Source organism: Oryctolagus cuniculus, chromosome 10 (assembly GCF_964237555.1).
Source record: "Oryctolagus cuniculus chromosome 10, mOryCun1.1, whole genome shotgun sequence".
NCBI classification, from domain to species: Eukaryota; Metazoa; Chordata; class Mammalia; order Lagomorpha; family Leporidae; genus Oryctolagus; species Oryctolagus cuniculus.
The window spans coordinates 31,948,582-31,970,252 of NC_091441.1; the positions used below are offsets into that span (position 1 = coordinate 31,948,582).

General features: G+C 40.5%; 1 protein-coding gene and 1 long non-coding RNA gene across 3 annotated transcripts in view; one reads left to right on the forward strand and one right to left on the reverse strand.

Moving 5' to 3' along the window:
- LOC108177141 (urea transporter 2) overlaps positions 1-21,671 on the reverse strand; it is a 431,437-nt gene that overhangs the window by 217,489 nt on the left and 192,277 nt on the right. The window lies entirely within an intron of this gene.
- Positions 1-21,671, forward strand: part of LOC138844028 (uncharacterized) — a 78,513-nt gene that overhangs the window by 33,054 nt on the left and 23,788 nt on the right. For both annotated transcript variants that reach the window (XR_011379349.1, XR_011379348.1), the window contains one exon: positions 5,224-5,317. This is a non-coding gene — a long non-coding RNA (uncharacterized lncRNA). The remainder of the gene's footprint in view (positions 1-5,223; positions 5,318-21,671) is intronic.

Consider the following 21,671-nt stretch of genomic DNA (forward strand, 5'->3'; position numbering starts at 1 on the left):
GTACTTACAAACTTAAGCTAAAATAAAAAGTGTAGTGTTTTGATGCATGTTCAAAATAGTTTTGTCACCATTCCTATTATCAACCATTATCAACAAACCCATTCCCAGATGGGTCATGGCCTACTGAGCTCTGGTCAAAAATATTGATCGCTTCTTTATTCTTCATATGATAAAACTAGTTGTGTTTTTTGAGCCTCAGTCTTATCAGCTCAAACATGAGCAACTGTATTCTGTCTTTGTATCTAATTGCTAAGCCATAGATCTAATGCTTGTCCCAAGAGGGGATCTTCTCTCCCACCTGACAAAAGAAATACCTCTTTTCTCCAGGAGTAAAATCCAGAGTAAAATTTCATTGAACAGGGATTTGCATTAAATTCCCTTTTTCAAGTGATGATACAGCTTCTAAAATGTTTTCCTTCCTCCTCACCTCTGTCTTTCTTAAATTTCCCATGGCTTTGAGCAAACAGACATTCTGCTTAAAAACCTGAAATGATTCTGATGTCATCCCAGTAAATATCCAAGCATCTTGGCCTGATCAAAGGTTGAAGACCTTTGATAACTAAGTTTCTGATCTAGCCTAACGGTACCTTTCTACTTTGATCTCAACCCACAACTCATACACGTGTACCTGGAGAGCCCAACAGATGCTGGCCATTCTCAGAATACAACAAACAATTTTATGAGCCTCCTGCTTCACTCCTGCCGTCCTCCCTACCCAAAACACTCACCTTCCCATCACTGATCTTCCTTGCATTCTTGGAGTCCAGCAGCTCCAACATCACATACTACAGAAGCTGTCCTATGACAGTGCCAGAGATGACTGTCAGCACCAGACTCCTGTGCCTGTCACCCACTCCTAAGACATTTGTTTCTCAACAGTATGGGAGCCATCTAGGTTTTGCACATGTTTAAGGATCCTCTGAGCTGGCGAGTGCCCAGAAGATGTGAATTGGGGCTCCTTCATTGCTGTTTGCCAAATAGAACTTAGCATACATTGGCATTTATAAGAGCATGCTATATAGTTGACAAATAAATGAGTTATTGTGTTTCCATTACTTCTCAATGGTCTTGCTTTTCCACAACTCAGCATATATACATTCACTTCAAGGGAGAACTGCAAAAAGACAAGAGCAGAGAGAGAGAGAGATGGTGCCATTTTCCTGAAAAGCTGCATCCAACTCCTCCTACTTAGCAATTTTTCATCTCCATATGCTGTAATTTAGCTTCATTTGATTGGACCAACTGCAAGGTTTCCCTATAAAAATGAGTCTTGGAAGTTGATGACTCTCAAAATGTATGATTTCATGGGAACTGAGAAAAATGTCCTTTCCTCTTCCAATCAATCTTTTAGAAAATATTCTTTACTGATTTCTCAAATTCTTCCATTTGATATTGAATGTTAATGTGTTAGTTTTTTAATGTACCTATTCTTGGGAGGGGTCACATTTGAAGCATGATAATTATTATTGCCAGTAATGATGATGGAAGGCCTCTAAGACATATGACTCAAGGACCAGGCAAGTGCAAAAGGAAAAGATCAGGAGTCACCACAAAGGGGCGGTATCAAGATGCCCAAACAAACCATAATTCAGTGAATTTGCTGAAGTTTGGGCCCATCTCTAGAAAAATTTTAATGAGGTATGCCTTCACAGCCCAGAAAACCTCTTTGCTTATGAATAACCATAATCCTGACATTAAAAAAAACTCACCCACCCCAGCTCCAACATAATTGCCCGTGACAGAGAGCCAGCTGTACCTCTGTGATGTAATTATTTTCTTTCTGGAGTCTGTCTTGCAGGTTTGTGTATGTGCAAACAAGTGACACGTGTGAGTGCACACACACACGTGTGCTACATAGGCACTGGGATCTCACTGATCCTTACACCCCACTCATTTTTCCTGCTAAGATAGTACAACAGACTCACATTGAGATTTCTGGGAGCATAAGAAAACATGGATCTATGGGAAATAAATTAATCAATTCATATGATCAAATGTCTTGTAAAGGTAATTTGAGATGGAAAAAGCCTGCTGGTTTTGATGACAGTTTACAATATGTTTTATTTCTCATAACTATAGGCCAGTTAAGAATACCCATTTTACTTCTGTTAATGAGTTCTATGTGCCATTCCCAAATCTTACCCTTTTCTCATTAAGCCTTCCCACTAATAATGACAACAACAATAACAACAGTGATCATATACAACAAAGAGCAAAGATCATTGGAAAGTTTTCTTCCCCCAAAGAGGAATTTTTGAATGGCTGCACTCTACGCCTTGAATGCATTATGGTTAATTTCAGATTCCGAGGATGATTAACTCTGACTGGTGGAATAAAAGGCCATGACCAATTATTATTCAGAAAAATCCTGCTGTTTAGCCAAAGAGCATACAGTGCAATCCAGTCCTTGATGTTCCTGTGATAAACGCTCACATGACAAGGTTATTTGGTGTAGAGCAGCCAGAGTGGTTGCCATGGCAACCTGTTCACAATGCTCATAAATCTGAGGTGTAGTTATCCTTGCTGTGTATGCAAAAAAAAAGGGGGGGGGGAGAGAAAAAAGAAACCTACAAAGCCAGCTCAAGCGGTTTAATTTACAGTGCTGCTTCAAAAAAAAGAAAAAAATGGGCGAATGAATTCTAAGATAATAGACCTCTCCATATTATATTCCTTCACAATACAGGCACTTAGGACTCAAATGCTCTCTTCAAAGCCAAAAAAGATTTTTAAGATAATCATTATGGTGGAGAATATAGGTCATCATTAGCACCAGGAGTGACAAAAATGAAAGAGGTGGTTAGAAATCTGAGCTTGCTGGCATCAATTGTTTTCCCTTGGCACAGTTAGCAATGCAAACAGCTGTTGACAGCACATCAGGACAGGTACATTCGATGGGGGAACAAATGGCTTTTTTAGCTGCTGCTTCCCAGAAATGATGGGCTGTAAGTCTAAGGGGCCAAAGGTCAAGCAGACAATGATGAAATATCCCCCACAGACCTGATGTCAGGTGGTTCAATGTTAAGATCGCTCTGATATGGTCTCTCAGCCTCGATTTCAGCTCCACTCAAGCCCCATTAGAAATAAGGGCAGCCTATTAAACCAGCAGGTTGCAAGGCTTTTCTCATCTCGGGGGTAAGCTCCCTGGCCACCTGGCTTTTTGACCCCCTGTGGCTTATTTCAACCATTATCAGTTTTCTAAATAAAAATTGGGGAAGAGTTCAACCCTCTGAAGTGGCAATTCTTTAACACTTGGAAATGTGAGGGCCATTGGTTCTGCAGTTATCTAGAATGACAGAAATGCTTAATATGATCATGATCTAGTTCAAATTAAGACTAACATTTGACTTCTGCCATCTAACAGTGGAGATGGCTCAATTAGAGATTTTTGATGGGTAAATTCAGTGTGTGATCAAGTCCCAGAGTATATTCACATATTGGGGGCATTCCAAAGAGTGCAACAAAATTACACTCTAGTCTGAGCAATACCAGAAGAGCTCAACTGAATAAAAATTGGAAAGAATGACGGCAGAAGTGCATCCCCTCCTCCTGGGTCTCAATTCTGATCTAAAGCATACATCTGTCCACCTGTGTGTGATGAAAGGTAACAACAAGGTACGGGGCTTTCTCTACTTTCTCTAAGTCCACATAGTATGCCAAGGAGTGTCTTGAGAAAGATATAGTTGGGGGGCTGGTGCTGTGGTGTAGCCGGTAAATCCACCGCCTGCAGTGCCGGCATCCCATATGGGTGCCGGTTTGAGTCCCAGCTGCTCCACTTCAGATCCACCTTCCTGCTAATGTGCCTAGGAAAGCAGCAGAAGACGGTTCAAGTGTTTGGGCCCCTGCACCCATGTGGCAAACCTGGAGGAAGCTCCTGGCTCCTAGCTTTGAATTGGTCCAACTCCAGCTGTTGAGGCCATTTGGGGAGTGAACCAGCAGATGGAAGATTCCCCCACCCCCCATAACTGTACCTTTCAAATAAATAAATCTTTAAGAAAAGATGTACTTGGTGTTTATATCTGGCTCATTTCAGGGTCAGCAAGTATAGACTCACTTTATAAAAATTTGTTCTTTTCACCTTTTCAAGACTGTCTAAAATCCTTGATATAATCTCTGGTTTGAGACATATCTCTCTTTTTAAAAAATAGTTATATCTGGGGCCGGCACTGAGCCACAGTGGGCTAAAGCACTGGCCTGCAGTGCTGGCATCCCATATGGGCCATGCTTTATAAAAGTATTGCATTTTTGACTCTAAAGTGTTGGCCATTCCCATTTGATCATGATTGCCCCTTCAATTTGGGATTGCTCCTTCTTAAAGAGAAGGAAGAGAGTATCATCCTGGAATTCAGGAATTGAGTCTGAGTCCACATGAGAAGAAAGAAAAAAGGAAAGGGACCTGAAGAGGGTCAAAAGGGTATCGTTGCTCAAACATCAGTTTCAACTCAGGCATATTTTACTGGGACCATGTTCATTAACCTTGCCATCCTGGAACTAGGCTCTCCAATCAATGCTGCAATTCAACCAGCTGAGCAGAAAAACTCTCCTTTTCTGGGATGGCAGTGGGAAGAGATAGAAACTGTAGGATTTCTTGATGCTACAGAGAGGGGATTCTTCAATCAAAAATGTTTACTCACACTTCCCAATTCTCTTTCTCTGTAGATAACATAAGCTACTTTGTAGAATTATCTTTTATGCATGAGTGGTAGCTTCCCTTTGCACTATAAGCTACTTTACAATGAGTACAAGGTTCTATTTATTTTTATTGTCTCCTGCATGATTGGCAAAAGGCATTTTAAAAGAAGAAGAACAAAAACTAACAAAATAATTATGGGTTATAGTTTCATGAAACCAGATTCTTTTAGAACAGATCTGGTTTCAAGCATTTTCTGTTTTCTTTTGGAAAAAGCCCAAGATCAGGCAACACTGTCCCTAACTCTTGCATGAAGCTAAGTAGCAGCTACTCTTGTCAGCTAGGGCTTGCTATTCCGCCTGGCTAGCTCCACTTACATCACCTGCCTGGACCTACAGTATGCATGAGCGCCTGACTGTGAGAACTTCATCACAAAGTGATGAGAAACAGGAGAAAGGCAAAGGGCTTCTGGCTCAGAAGGCATGCAGCACCCTTCGACCATCTCATGGCTGGCCATCCTGACCCTGCTCATCCCTGGTGATGCATGCTAATAATGTTGGCCCTACCTGACTATGCTTCTTATTCTCATACCCCAGACAGAAGAGATCTTCACAGCAAGGGAACAGAAGGGGACTGACTGCCTCTTCTGAGAGTGGAATTCTGCACTGACCTTCAAACTGAACTGTGAAGGTAAGAAACCACAAGGGGCAGCACATGAGCCTGCTGTCATTGTGGCCATTTCCACTTTGAGCTGAGAACAAGGACCCAGCTGTTGGGATCAAAGGTGACAGTTAGGAGTAACAGTTTTAAGACTTGAAACCTTCCTGTTTTCTCTCTTTTCAGTTCTAGCTGTTGCTGATTTACTCACTATTATATCAGAGTGATGGGGTTCACTGATTCTTCAGGATAAAATAATTGTTCCATATGGAAAAAATATTACCCTGATATTTGTGATCATGAAAAACCTCCTTGCAAAGCTCTCACTTAGGGGTACCATCTTGGCCTCATTCTGAAGTTTTCATTCAGTTGTTCAGCCGCTTACACCAAGTGAGACCTACAGTACTGGGCGATGTAACAGTGAACAAGAACAAGAACTACAAAGTACCTGGCCCTGTTTTCAGGGAAATACACTTTTATTTGGAGAGATAGATACCAATGAAATAATCATGAGGATGAAAAGACTCAGGAGTCCTATGGAAGGATCCAGATCGAGGCTCGGTTGGGATTGGATGTGATTACAGAGGAGAGTGTGTCTCCTGGGAAAGCTTGGTTGAGAAACTGATTTTTGAAGAAGCTGACTCAATCTTTGTGGCATCTATGTAGTGCCTTCACAGAGTAAGTGCTGTGGGCCCTTGCACTTGGTGGGGGGGGGGGGGGATCCCACCAAGGATCGGAGTCCTATCCAGGAACCCTGCCAACTGTTCCTCTTCTCTTAGTTCCACATCCTATCTTCTGGTGGCCTTTCCTGACATGCCCTCTTCTCTCCAGAATGTGTTGTCCTCAGTCATCTTCTCACTTGTTCTCATTAGTCTATCACGTGTTCTAAGACAAGGACTTGTCATCTCTATGATCTGTGCATCAGGTATGGGACAGAATATGTCCTGGGGAAGGCTTTCTAGGAGTGAGTGGTTACATGTGAGATAATCCAGGTGACATGGGTTTGCACTGTGGGTGGTTTGAGGAATCTGTGTGTAATAGGGGTGACCGACACTTGCTTGAATCTCCCACAGATGAACAGCAACCCCTCACTGTGCTTCTCTTGCACTGCGTTCCTTAGAGTTTTTAACACAGTATAGTTTCTAAGGCTGATTTCTTTGTGTCTTAAGACTGAGATAATTAATTTTAATTTAACCAAATATAAGTGGAAACTTTCATTTAAATTAGCAACTTCTGGTGAGATAAACAAGCTGACTAGAAAAACCCTGGATAAATTTTGTTAGTATGCCCTTTTAGTTTAGGGTTCAGTGCTTAACTCAATCATACACACACACACACACACACGCGAGCACGCAGTTCTCATTATTTGTGGTAATTATGTTTTTAAAGTTGATGCAACTTTAGTGACTACTAAACTATTGCACCTAGGGGAAACAGGGTTAGGTTACTGTGAGCCCCGATCAGAACATTTTTGCCAATCAATACATAACTTTGTTTTGTATGTTTAGGGATACATTACTGAATACATCTCATTGATCCATTAACATTGAGCTCACTGCAAATAGCACTATAACTCAGGCCTAAATGAAGCTCCTCACACGTGCATTTTCTCCCTAAGGCACATCACTGCTTTCCTGAGGTTAGGAACACTGGACAGCACTTTACCACTGAGTTTGGTGCCATTTTAAATCCCCAAGAAAGAGCACAAAAGTTCAAGAAATACAGTACTAAGTAGATTACAAAAAAGACGCATGTTTCTAATATAAGAGCTGAGTCAAGAAGGTAGAGCATTGCTTTATTCAATCTCAGCTAAAAATATGCACATCACATGACTCAAATGTTTTATCACTCTGCACATGTCTATGAATGACAATAAAAGTGCTGGAATATTGATTTGGGGGTTACAAAAAATTAATGAGTAGGCTATTCATAAAATAAGGAAATAATGATGAGGTGGATGAATACAGAATACACAGATGGAAAATACATATATATTTACATATGTAAGTATATTCTTCAGTACAGAACCTGGCTATTGTAAGTATCCAGTAAGATTTTTTATTTACTGGGTTCAGTGCTGTGGTGTAGCAGGTAAAGCCGTGCCAGCATCCCATATGGGTGCCAGTTCAAGTCCCAGCTGCTCCACTTCCAATCCAGCTCTCTGCTATGCCTGGGAAAGCAGTAGAAAATGGCCCAAGTCCTTGAGCCCCTGCACCCATGTGGCAGACCCCAAGGAAGCTCCTCGCTCCTGGCTCCTGGCTTCAGATTGGCGCAGCTTCGGACGTTGTAGCCAACTGGGGAGTGAACCAGCGGATGGAAGACCTCTCTCTCTCTCTCTCTCTGCCTCTGCCTCTGCCTCTGCCTCTCTGTAACTCTGACTTTTTAAAAAAGATTTATTTATTTACTATAACCAAAAATAAAACATTTGGGTTAAGAAAGAATTCATATATGCCATATAAAATAAAGATGCATATTTAGTAGTAACATTCTACTGAACCTAATTTAGTTTGTTGATTATGTGCCCAATATATTCATAGATGACCATCACAAATGAACTACTCATGAAAGCTTAGAAACTTCATTTATTTCTCTAGAACATACAGCTCATACTGATTTGAGGGAGAAAAAAAAACTTGACTTATTTCTCATTTTTATCAAAAGAGAATCCTGAAAACCTTCTTCTAGAAAAGTGGTGGGTGGCAGGAAAGGCCCCTGGAAGTTCACCTCGTTCAGTTGACCTTGGGAGAGGCAATGCTACCTTGTTCGGAACTTTAGGGTTTTCTTCCTTTCATTATCACAGTCACAAAAGAGTTTAACAGTGGTTTGGTGAGTGAAGAACTATAGCTAACAAAATGCTTGATAAGAAATAGTTTGTAATATAGTTAGAAAAACAGAGACTGAAGAATAAGGATTAAGGCAGGTGGATAAGAAGGGAAGAAAGAATGGAGATGATAGAGCAGTCATAGGCACTAACGTGACTCAAAAACAACCAGGTGATGATGATAAAAGTTAAGATAACAGCTCATGTATCTTTTGTCTCTCCAATGGCTATAGATTTTGTTCCCTTGAAGCCTGGAGTTTTGTCCTCCAAATCTTATGTTAATGGCACTAATGGGGCTGAAAGTTAATCCAATTTTGGCATTTGGAGGTAGGACCTATGGGAAGTGGTTAGAATGAATTAGGCTGTTAACGGGGGGGAGCACCGTGATAGAATGCTGGTAGCTTCATGAAAGACCACGAACATATAGACAGACATACACTTCTGCCTCTTGCCCTGTGATGCTCTGCATGGCCTCGGGACTCTGCCAGGAAGAAGGACTTCCCTAGTGGTCGAACCAGTAGGGCCCTCGTGACCTCACACTATGAACCTCCAGCACTGTGTGCCAAAATAAACTTCTTATAAAGCTGGGCTGACTCAAGTCTTTGATTATCACAAAAAGCTGACAAATACACATCTCAAGTTTCCCACGTAGTCCCCATAACAACTCCTTGCAATAGATTACCACATCTACATTTTAAGAATGAAGATCTGGAGATTCCTACTAGAGTCTCACCTCTAGCAGCAGAGTGGAAGGTGGGACTTGGGAATCCAAGTCCAATGCTCCTGTTCTCCTCGATGGCTTAACTGGAGGGGGCAGAAGCTCTAAGTCAAATGTTTGATGAATGTTAAGTCATGAGCTGAATTGAATACGTTGGTTAAATTAAAGAACTCTTGGGACAATGTAGTACATCTTTCATTGTTCAGATAAGGAAATCAAGGCTAGAGAGGTAAACTGATTTACCAAGTCACACAGCTAGTTAGTAGAACAGTCTGCTCTTGAAGTCATGTCTCCAAATTATGCATCTTCTTCCTGTCAGCTTTCACTCCCATCACACTCTTCTTACTCCCCTCTGTACTGCCCCTACCCTCGCCAGACTGTAGCATCATAATTTTGAGTTTTCAGGATTGAGTTAACAAATACATGGTGTGAGGAAATCCTCTCTGTGGTCCACAGATAAGAATTGCAGACTTCCCCACTGTATTAATTAATGGCCTCATTAATCCACATTTAACTGTTCAATTAAATGTTTAATGTAACGCTTAGAGGTGCCATCAATTACCATGTGAGAAGCAACTCTTGGAGATCCCAGGCTGAAACCTGCTATGTACATGTGCAAAACTGCTGTCATTCGGACATACCACATTATCTCATGGTGCTCCATTCAGGGGAGGTGTATTACAGCTCCAGCTTAACTCAGGGTGGATAAAATCAGTGTGTTGGAGAAGAATGGAATTAAACGCTTTGCTGTAATGACTCACATCCTCATAAGTACCACTCATTAATTGTAGGTGCTACATGACATGAATGTGCTAGGGGATGGCAAGTATAATATTTTGAATGCTTTTCTTTCCCAGAATTACCCCAGAGAGAGAAGAAAATGATCTCAGTGGTGGTTACAGAAAACATATGCCAGCTTGATTTCCCTAGCAATGATATTAACAGTAAAGAGTGAAGCATTTGTGCCTCAGCTCAAAGAAAGGCAGCTTGATTTCCTCCAAATGTATTTCAACCTGACTTAGGTAATAATTAAGCAAGCAACATGGGGAGGTTTATAATTGCAATCCTTATTATATGAACTAAAATGGTAAGATTTACTTCTGTGGTAGACTTTCTCTAAGCAGACCCATAGATTAGAGCTTGCAGCTGCCTCTTTGGAAGGCTATGAGGTACATGGCATTTGTTTGGTGAGGTATCAATGGAAGAAGAACATCATGTATCAATGCCAGGTCTGTGTCCTGCTCCAATTGAAAGAACTCAGGGTATTAAAAACTGAGATCAACTAGTAAGCATTGCTGCTATCCTAAGCAAGGATAAAAGCTTTCCTTCACAACCAAATGATTGGATTACTGTGAAGGCTCAGTCTTTATGAGTAGGGTCTTTGGAATGAGAAGTGAAGAATCATTAGCACTGGTTTCCCTGGGTCTGTTCTTCTTAAGCTTGATCTATCAGGAATTGTTTCCTGAGGCCTGAGTGGGTCTTCTTAGGGTGAGGAAAAGAGAATCTGTGGAGACCTGAGGTAGGAGGAAGGAACAGATCCAAGCCAAGCAGAGTCCAATCAAAGTTGAGGACCAAGGAGAAAATCTGTGCTAGAGATAGTGCTCAATAGACGTATCACTTCTCAATAAGTATCTGGGTTAAAAAGATGGATTAGATTCAACCAAAAGGAGAGAAATTCATGAGTAGCTGAGTTAGGTATGAATATGGAGTCACCATGTGGGGAAACACGTGTTTCAAACCTGGTCAAGATCCTTGCCAGACAAGGAGGTTTTTATCTGAGTAGTTGGTAGGATCAAGAGAACATAGTGAAAAATGAGGAACTTTCAGAATGGAAAGATCCTGAAGTGTGGGTACTGGGAGAGAGCTAGAAAGCTGAGGAAGGAGGTTTTAGAGAAGTACTGGGAAGTGTTATGATCTGATCCTCAGTGGCACCAGTGTCAGCAAAGACAGAAGTATGGACAAGCATTAGGTATTCTGAAACCTGCAAGAAGCTTAGCATAATGGAAAGCCACCACACGGTGGCAAAAACAATCTAAATGAAAGATCCTGGTGAACAAGACCCCAGCGGAAGAAACAGGCCATCGAGGAGGGAGGCGCCTTTCTCTGAAGGGAGGAAGGAACCTCCACTGTGATATGGCCTTGACTAAATAAGTTCAGAGTTGGTGAACTCAAGGGGCTTCCATAGCCTAGACAGCTCATGGCAAGAGCTTCAGGTGATTGCTGATGCCATAAATAAGAGTGCCAATTGTTAAATCAGCAATGGGAGTCACTGGGTACAGGCTCCCCACATAGGATCTCTGTCCTTAATGTGTTTTACTATATTAAAAACAACACTACTAGTCAAACAATACCCTATGCCTTGTGCAGTTGTGTGAGGGCAGCCTGTTGAAATCCTTGCTTAGTATATACTAAGTTGATCTTCTGTGTATGAAGGTAATTGAAAATGAAACTCGATGAAGGGCGGGATGGGAGAGGGAGTGGGAGAGGGGAGGGCCGCAGGAGGGAGGGAGGTTGGGGGGGAGCCACAAAAATACAAAAGTTGCACTTTGTAAATTCACATTTATTAAATTAAAAAAAAAAGAAGCTTAGCATAGATGGAAGTGGAAGACAAAAGGGACCGTTATCAAAGTGGGGAGCACTGAGACTTGTAGAGGGGGAGAGAGATTGTCAGGTCACAGAAATCCCCATTAAAGAACTCTACTTGGTTGATGGGTAGCCAATGAGGCATTTTAAGCAGGGGAGGTAGGTGATCAGGTCTGACTCATACTGAACATTTACACATTCACTCATTCATTCAGGAATCATTGAGTGGTCACTCTCTGCCAGAACCCATTTCTGATGCTGAGGGTACAAAGAAGGACCGAGAAAACATGATTTCTGTACAGCACGCAGGATGAACTAGAGTAAGGCCATGGATTAGGTGTGCAGCAGCCATTTAACTGCCGTCTGCTTCCATACCCAGTTTGCACCTGCTGCACAGGCCCCTCAGTCAGCTTGTACCAGGGGAGAGCAAGGATACAGAGAGCTCACAATCCAAATTAAGGGTTTTAGAAACAGTACCACATCCAAAGCCTACAGTTATGGAACACCACTGTTACCTACAAGCAATTATTACTATCTTTAAAAATTTTTTTAATGGGGGCTGGCATTAAGGCATAGCAGGTAAAGCCACCACCTGTGATTCCAACATCCCATATCAGTCCTGGCTGCTCCACTTCAGATCCAGCTCCCTGCTAATGTGCCTACGAAAGCAGTGGAGGATGGTCCAAATACTTTGGCTCCTACACTTACTTGGGAGACCTGGAAGAAGCTCCTGGCTTCTGGCTTCAGACTGGCCCAGCTCCAGCCATTGTGACCATTTGGGGAATAAACCAGAGGATGGAAGATCAATCTCTCTTTCTCTCCCTCTCAAATAAATACATAAATCTTAAAAAAAACTTTTAATGAAGTTATACGATAAAATAAAATCGTTATGCTGTGTTATGGACTGATTATGCCCTTCTCAAATTTGTATGTGAAGCCCTCACCAATGTAAATGTAAATGTATTTGGAGATAGAGCCTTTGTGGAGGCAATTAAGGTTAAATGAGATCATACAAGTGGGGTCTGAATCTTACAAGACTGGTGTTCTTATAAAAAGAAGAAGTCACCCCAGAGAAGTTGCTCTATCTGCCTATGCCACAGGAAATGCCATGTGAGGACACAATGAGAAGGCAGCCATCTATAAGCTGAAGAAAGAAAGAGGATGGAACCTTGATCGTGAACTTCTAGCTTCTAGAACTGTGAGAAAATAAATTTCTGTGGTTTAAGCCACCCACTCTGTGGGCCTTTGTTACAGAATCCTGAGCTGAGTAATATGTTTATCCTGTTAGATGTATTCATGAGGTTCTTTTAAGAACTAGGAATTAAAGGTAGAAAGTTCTTAATAGTGAGTACAGGAAGATAAAGCCCAGATACCACCCTCTGGAATGGTTCACACCTGTGGGAGGAAGTGGATTTCTGGCTACAGCTTCACCATTCCAGATTCATGCAAAAGACCTAGGTTCTGATCTCAGCTGTGCTTCTCAATGATGTAACTTCCTCACTCATAAAATAAGGATGGTGGGTGGGAGCAGGCAGTGGGAAGTGGCTAAATTCTTGCATGGTCCCTTAAACGGCCAAGACAGAAAGATTTGATGCCTCTTTTCCTTCTAGCTCTTCCATAGATATCTGAATGTTGACAAGATCTATTGGGACATTTACCAGATAAACACACAAATGGTATAACTCTCTAGAAGTGGCCCATTTGCAATAAACCTGATTGGGGGAAAGAAATGGACAATTAATTTCAGGCAAACAATAAAAATGTACGAAAATTAAAGATGTAGAGAAACTAATAATGACAGCGATGAGGGCTGGCTCTGCCTTTATTAGCATCTTTTGTGTTCTTTTATGAAATGTCTATTATCTGAGAACTGGCTGATTATTCTCTTATAATTACTTCATACGGAATAATTAAATAAAATGCAGACAATAATCTTTTATAGACAATTACAAAGAGAAACATTTCTTCGGGAGGAAAAGGAAGGAGGGGTATTGAATGAGAAGGATGGAATAGGATCCCTCATTCCTGTGCTTTTGTGGGTGGGTGTCCCTCTGCTATAAGTTTCAAGGATCTCTCTCTTAAGGAATTGAAGGTCCACATAATCACTGCAATCACTGCTTGGGTTAGAGGGGGACTTGACTCCCTTGTAGGGGAGGAAGTGTGGGTAGATTTTACAGAGCAACTCTTGGTCCAGATATTCACCTCTAAAGCCTTATTCTCTGTCTCTGACCATCTAGGAATGTCAAGGCAGTTAAGATGGCAGATTTTGAAGACAGACAGGCCCAGATTCATTTTCTCATTCTAAAAACTAACACTGGGCTCACTACTGACACTTCAGTCTCCCTCACCCATCACATTGAGCCCAACACCCTTGGTCTTAGAGAATATATCTGGAAAATGGAAATGCTTCTTAAATCTTCTACTATCTCCTCTAAAATCCTAAGCTACTACTGGCTCTCTTTCGGGCCACTGCAAAAACTTCTATATAAGTATTCATGCCAAAATTCTTGCTCCCATATAATTACTTTCCCATTCGGTAACTAACACTGTATTTGAGAAACGAAAGATAGGTTAATCACTCATTTATCGGAAACCCTGCAGGGGCAGGCATTTACTAGTGATTATAGTGCCAGGTAGGATGCCTGTGTCCCACCTGCATTCCAAACCTGGCCCTTTGACCTGACTCCATCTTCCGGCTAATACAGACACTGGGAAGCACTGGTTGTGGCTCAAGTAATTGAGTTCTTGCCACCCCTATGGGAGACCTGGATTGTGTTTCTGGCAGCTGGATATGGCCCAGTCCAACTGCAGCTTTTGCATTTGGGGTGGGGCGCAGAGAGCTAGTAGACAGAAGCTTTCTTTGTCTGTCTCTCTGTACCTCTACGCCTCTACAATAAAAAAAAAAACCTGCAGAAACTTTCTGTTACACTTATAATGAATATACTGAATCCTTTTTGCTGAACTCAAAAGCTCTCTTTGCCATAACTCCCTTACTCAGCATCAGCCTCAGAGTACTGCCATTCCCTGCATGTCTGTGGATTTCTTGTTCTACATATTACCCCTTAGCTTTTTTCCCTTGGATAATTTCCATGCATCTTTTACTTTCAGTAATGAAGATAGATATTTTTGATCTATATTGGTCACCTAAACCAATAAAATAGTGTCAACCCTTATGGGGGCTATGTTGCTTGGATTGGGGTGCACAATGAAGTAAATGCATAAGAAACAGTTACAGTATTTCAGGATGATATGTAGTTGGAAAAATTAAAGCAGAGGAAAATAATGGACTGTGGCTAGGGATGGTGTCAGAGGTTGCAATTTTAAATAGGGTAGAAAGGGAAAGCCTCATGAAGGTGATATTTGAATAAAGACCTGGAAGAGGTGGGGGGTGAGCTCTGCCTACTAGGATGCCTTCAGAGCAGCAACATTCTAGTGGGTTTGAGCACACCTGTAACCCATGTCTTGGCTTCTAAGGGCCATTCTTTGCTAAAAAGAACTAGGAATTCTTGGAGAAATGGTGACTGAAGGGCTGGGTTATGGAAAGCACAGTTCAAATGAATTGCTCAAAGAATAATGCATCTAGAAAAATGGACACAGAGGACTGCTTAAAAGTGCTCCAGGCCAAATGTACATCTGAACATCACAATAAATAATGATGGGAATGGATTATAGTCCATTGAATAAAATATAAATCCATGAGGCAACATAGATATAAATAAACAAATGAATTAAAAATAGGGAGGTAGAAGGCCGGCGCCGCGGCTCACTAGGCTAATCCTCCGCCTAGTAGCGCCGGCACACCGGGTTCTAGTCCCGGTCGGGGCGCCGGATTCTGTCCCGGTTGCCCCTCTTCCAGGCCAGCCCTCTGCTGTGGCTAGGGAGTGCAGTGGAGGATGGCCCAGGTGCTTGGGCCCTGCACCCCATGGGAGACCAGGAAAAGCACCTGGCTCCTGGCTCCTGCCATCGGATCAGCGCGGTGCGCCGGCCGCGGCGGCCATTGGAGGGTGAACCAACGGCAAAGGAAGACCTTTCTCTCTGTCTCTCTCTCTCACTGTCCACTCTGCCTGTCAAAAATAAAAAAAAAAAAATAGGGAGGTAGAACAAAGCTTTTCCTTATAGCAGCAGGACAACTAAAATGTGCAAGGAGTAATGGAATTAGGACATCACTTGTCAACCATCACAACAATAACTCAGGCAAGAGATATTAAAGGATGCTAAAACCAGTTAGTAACAGTGGGATAATGAAAGAGATCTCATAGTATCTTCACATAACATACTTGTTAAGCATAAAGGAGAAAAATTAATTTAGAGGACCAGAAGACACCTTAATCAAGTTGTCAAAGTTACCAGACAGACTGACATTGCTTGCCACCTAAGATACGACAATGGGAAGAACATAGCATTGTTTCTAGAAAATCCTGCTCAAATGCATCATCATGAGGATGGATTTGACCAGCCCAAGTTTAGGGACATTCTGTGAAATGACCATCTTATAGCCATCAAAAAGATGAAGAGCAGGAAACTCAGGATGGACTCAAGGACTGTTCCAGATGGAGGGAAACCACAGAGGTGGGACAACGAGGTGTAATCCATGATTCTGGGTTGGTCCTTTATCATTGTGTGTTTGGCATTTGGTCTCTGAATAAAGAGTATATGAAATGTCCTTGTATGGTTCTTGCAACCCTAGTAAATTGAGAATTTGTTTCAAATAATACCACATTAAATTTTTTTCCCTAAACTTACATACTTCAGCTATGGATGGTGAAAATCTTGCAACACAAATTACAATCAACTTTGATACTGCCATGAATGGTGAGAGTAGAGTCAATATCTGATGATGACAAGGAAGAAGAAGAGAAGGCAGAGGATGTTAGTAGGGTAGTTTGCCACTTGGTTGCTTGTATTAATTCCATTTGTAAATTCTTCCCAGGAATGGGAGCATAATCAGAACCCTTTTAACTCCAAATGTAATCTCATCAGTTGTCTGCCTGTGTGGCTGGGAGTGGCAAGTAGAAGAAAGAACAGAAAAAATAGACATAAATGCTAAAAATTCACCATAAAATACATTCTTCCTCCTCTCTCTACAACTCCATCAAACAGAATGATGAAAAGAAAAGAAAAAACAACAACCAGCAACCACCAGGAAACTTCCTAAGTTCTCCTGTGCCTAACAGCAGAAGCGAAGGAAGTGCATTTTACCCATATGGCCTTCTTGTCAATGGACCCCCAACTGGATCTCCCACATCTGGGTATTTTGAGGCTCTGAGTAGGCATTTATAACTGAAGACCAACCCCAAACTCTGCCTCTCAGAGAAATGTGGCAGTCACTTCAAGCCAGCAGCCTTTCTGCAGGGGCAGGTACCATGAACTGGGCCCTTTGGGTTCAGGACTGCAAAACTTCCTGGAGGATTTCACGCATGGCCCAGGCAACATGTCTGGTTGCCTAATGCCTGAAGTACTCTTAAGGGTCTGGAATGACAGTTTGCTTTGCAAGTGCAGCTTAAGAGTGTTAACTCAGCAGCCAGACCGTCTCGGTTCTGCTCTGACTTCAGCTCTGGCTGTTCTGGGAATATATATAAGTTTCTTTGCCTATTTGAGTCTCATTGTTTCATCTAAAAATTGAGTGAAACAATATGACCTACTACCTGAGCTTGTTGCAAGGATTTAGTAAGATGAGATTTAGCACCTTATTAGCATAATTATACTATTTTGGGGGCTACATGTTTGTTATTGTGGAAAAATACATACAACACAAAATTTATCTTCTTAGCCATTTTCAATATCATGTTGAATGGTATTAAGCATATTCACAGTTATGCAACCATTATCAACATCCATTTTCAGGACTTTTTCATCATGCCAAACTCAAACTGATCCTTGAGCACTTACAATCAGTTCCCTCATTCCCCCAGCCCCTGGTTACAACCATTCTACTTTCTGTCTCTGTGAATTTGATTATTCTAAGTACTTCATAAAAGTGAAATCATATAGTATTTCCCTTTCTATGATTAACTGGATTATTCCACTTAGTATAACATATTCAAAGTTCATCTATGTTGTAGAATATGCCAGAATTTCATTTCTTTTAATGGCTTAATAATATTCTAGTGCAAGGACAGATCACACTTTATCTGTTAATCCACCAATGAATACTTGGTTTCCACCCTTTAGTTATTGTAAATATTGCTGCTGAAAACATTATTGCAAAAATACGTCTTTTAATTTAGGTTTTCTATTCCTTTATTTTACTGTTGTTTCATGCTAAAACTCTTGCCCAGTCAATCCCAACTGCTTTATGATAAAAGTCTGCTCTGATTCCTGAGAGAGCCTGGAATTGGAATGGCCATCTTATTTCTTCCAGGAGTCTCAGCTTTAATCATCTGGTTTAGGTAGGAATTACCATTCACCCTTGACCTCAGCTGCATGTTCAATGCAGAGATGCAGGGAGGAGAGACTTAGGAGGAGGACAAGGGCTTTGGACCCAGAATTCCATTAGCATCTTGGCTCTCTTATCTTACAGCTAGTTTGAACTTTCCCCATTCATTTAGTCTCTATAAGCTTCAGTATTCCTATATAGAAAATTAAATATATATATAAAATATGTACTTCTTTGTGTGAATATTGTCTGTATACACACACACACACAAGCTCTTGGCATATGGTCGGCCCTTAAATATTACTTCCTAAGACCCCTGCTAGGATTAGTGTCAAAGTGGTATAAATGGCACTTAGGTAATTTATTTATATCCTCACCATCATCATCCTCATTGTTCATGCTTGAAAGCCTACTGTGGACCAGGCACTGAATCAAGTTTTTTAGATCATCTATTAAATGCTCTAAAGAATTCTTTGAAGAAGTAGATTGTATTGTGAACTCTAGTTTACAGATGTAGAAACTGGCTTAGAGAGATTCATTAATTGGGTCAAAGTTCCACAGCTGGTGAGTGATGGAGCCAGGATTCAAATGAAGCAGATCAACTCCAGAATGTATTCATTACTTGCACACTTCACTGCCTCTGCCAACAAATAAACAAATGGAAAAAAGTATGCAAATTAAATTCAAAATCATAGAAAGTTTGATTATGTATCTGAGTAAGTGATGGGCCTCAAGGATATAGATTAATGGATCATCACAAATATGGAGGAAAGTCTAGTGGAGTGGTATAGGACTCTGTTCCAGACACTACCAGCAATTGTTTAATCAATAGCTTGTATGAAGTCAGAGAAAGGATTACAAAATCACATGGCCTTAGAAGGCCAACTACGGAGTGACAAAAGTTCTCAGTATATGAGATAGATTCAGAATAAACAACGTGTATTTCACAAAGGATAAACATATGGATTCTTGTTGTTTGCAACTGTAAACCATTATACTTAGTGAAATAAGCCAGTCCCCAAAAAGACAAATACCATATGTTCTCCCTGATCAGTGGTAACTAATAGAGTACCTGAAGGTAATCTATAGAAATGAAATTGACACTTTGAGATGCCATGATTTTGAATAGCCCTTGTCTCAACTGTTGAGGAACAGTGCTTTTTTTTTCTTCATACTAATTGCTGAACTCTTTACTTAGTGTAGGGTTAATCTTATGAGTATAAAGTTAACTGAAAATAGGACTTTGTAAAAAATAAGAATAGAAATAGGAGAGGAAAGAGGAATAAAGGTAGGAGTATGGGTGGTGGGGAGAGGGTAGGGTGGGAAGAATCACTGCATTGTTAAATTTGTATACATGAAATGTCCATGAAATAAAAAGTTTCTAGGTAAAAACATACCAAAACCAACCAACCAAACAAAAACGGAAAGGATCTAAACTCAGGCAAAAGGAAAACTTTACAACTGGAATATATGGCTAAACTGATTTTCCAGAAATTTAAATAATAAAATAATTGATTTATTTTGACAAAAATGTTTCATGCTCCACTTGTGGGATGTGCTTGCCAAATATCTAGTATCTCTGAAGCTTTGTAGTTAGCAGTGCAATGTCCAAAGATGAGGACTATTTTCTTGATCTGATGATGAGGACTATTTTCTTGATCTGATCATGTGTTGGACAACATGCTAAGTGCTTGGAATCCTATCAGAATAAGAACTCAAACAACTAGTATTTACATGGAAGAAGGCAATCAAAATGGTTAAGTGTAAGGAGATCTGGAAACCATACCCTGTTGGTTGAGGAGTCCAATGTAAGAGTGAAGCTATTTAACTTGGAGAGAAGACTTACTGATATAATGTAGTTGTCTCTGAATACTTAAAAGGCTCTCATATTGAGAATAAGAAAGAATTCTTCCTTCTTAATCTCTAAAGACCACAGTAAATGAATAGAAGTTCTAGGAGTCAGATAGCAATTTTATGTAAGAAATAATTTTCCCCAAATCATTGCTGTTCAACAACAGAATATGTTCTTTCCAATACATATCTGATGTTTTTATTCAAGCAGAGGTTGGTGGACCAACTGTCAGAGATCTTTTATGTGACCTTTCCCCGTCAGGTACTGGGTTGGATTCAATGGCTGTGGCTCCATGTCCTTTTCAATACTAAAGCTGAGGAATCCGAACCCTCAGTTCTCAGGTTTCTCTGTGGGAGTCCCACAGGGGAAGGAAAAATAAGGAAAAGGTGGTGACCCTGACATCAGTAGAGGTAGGTCTTCAATGTGTCAGGTCAAGTCTGATTCTTTCTCTAACTAGTTTTGTGATTTGAGACTGCCATCTACTCTTTCTAAATTCATGTTTTTATCATCTGTAAAGAAGGGGCCTGGATTAGATAATTGCTTTCTTTCTCTTATTACGGTGGTAGAGAACACATCATGCAATCTACCTTCAGAACACATTTTGAAATGCACAGGACAATAACTCTATTCACATGCAGCAGAGCAGACCTCTTGAACTTTTTCATTGTGCATGCATGACTGAATCTTTATATACCTGTGGAACAGAGACCCCCATTCTTACTCATCCTCCAGGTAGAAGCTTCCTGCAGTCTCTGGCAATCACCATTCTACTTTCTGCTTCTGAGAGTATCTTCTACTTTAGGTTCCTATTAGGGGAACATAATATTTGCTCTCCTGTTAATAGCTTATTTCACTTAGCATAATGTCCTCCAGATAGGCCTATATTGTGACATATGATAGGCCTTCCTTCTTGTTTAGGGCTGAATAATATTGCATTGTATATATACGCCACATTTTCTTTATATATTCAGCTAATGATGGACATTTAGGTTGTTTCCATCTCACGGCCACTGTAAATAATGCTGCAATAGGACAGAAAATATCTATTTGAGGTCCTGATTTTAATTCTTTTGGATAAATAAATACCCAGATGTGGAATTGCTGGATTTTATATGGTACTATCTTTAATATTTTGAGGAAATCCCATGCTGGTTTCCATAGTGGATGCATGCACCATTTTATATTCCCAACAACAGTTCAGAATTTCAACAAAATAAGCAATGAATAGAGTGAAATGCAACCGAAGGTATGGAAGAAAATATTGGTGAACCATATATCTGATAAGAAGTTAATATGCAAAATACACAAATACACAATGGACTCCTACAACTCAATAATAGAAACAAAAAATCCAAAATAACTAGATTTTTTAAAAAGTCAGAAGGAGGCCTTGAGTAGAGATTTCTCCAGAAGAGACACAGAAATGGCCAATACGTTTACAAAAAGTTACTTGACATTACTGATCATCAAGGAAATGCAAAAGAAAATTACAATGAACTATCAGCTCAAAATGGTTAGGGTAGACAGCTATTATAAAAAGAATAGATAATTTCTTAAAAACATTGCTATTTTAACAGTTTATGGTTATAAATTTAACTAGAACACTTTGAGTTTCGAAGGATAGTAGAAACTTTACATATATTTTGTCTGTGGTGAAGCCTTAGGATGTGATTATGAATCTCTGTACTTCCAACTTGTACCATTATAAGGAGTATGATTCTGTGATTTCCAGCAACCTAACAGATTATATAAAAACAATTAGGAGGGAATACAGATTTTCCTAAAGTAGAAAACTGACAGCAGTGCAAAGTGACTGCTAACAGCCTGGGATGCAACCAAACAAGGAAAAAAAAGTTGGCATGAGATTTCAAGGATTTTAGCCTTGCAAATGGTATATGGATTCCATGTAATATTTGGGCCAATGAGCATATTATTGCCTAAATTCATCACAGCATAGCAGAAGAATCTGTGTACCTAATATTTATGGTCTTTTGAAGGGCAAACCTGAGGAATTAAGACCAAATGAGGGACAGCTTG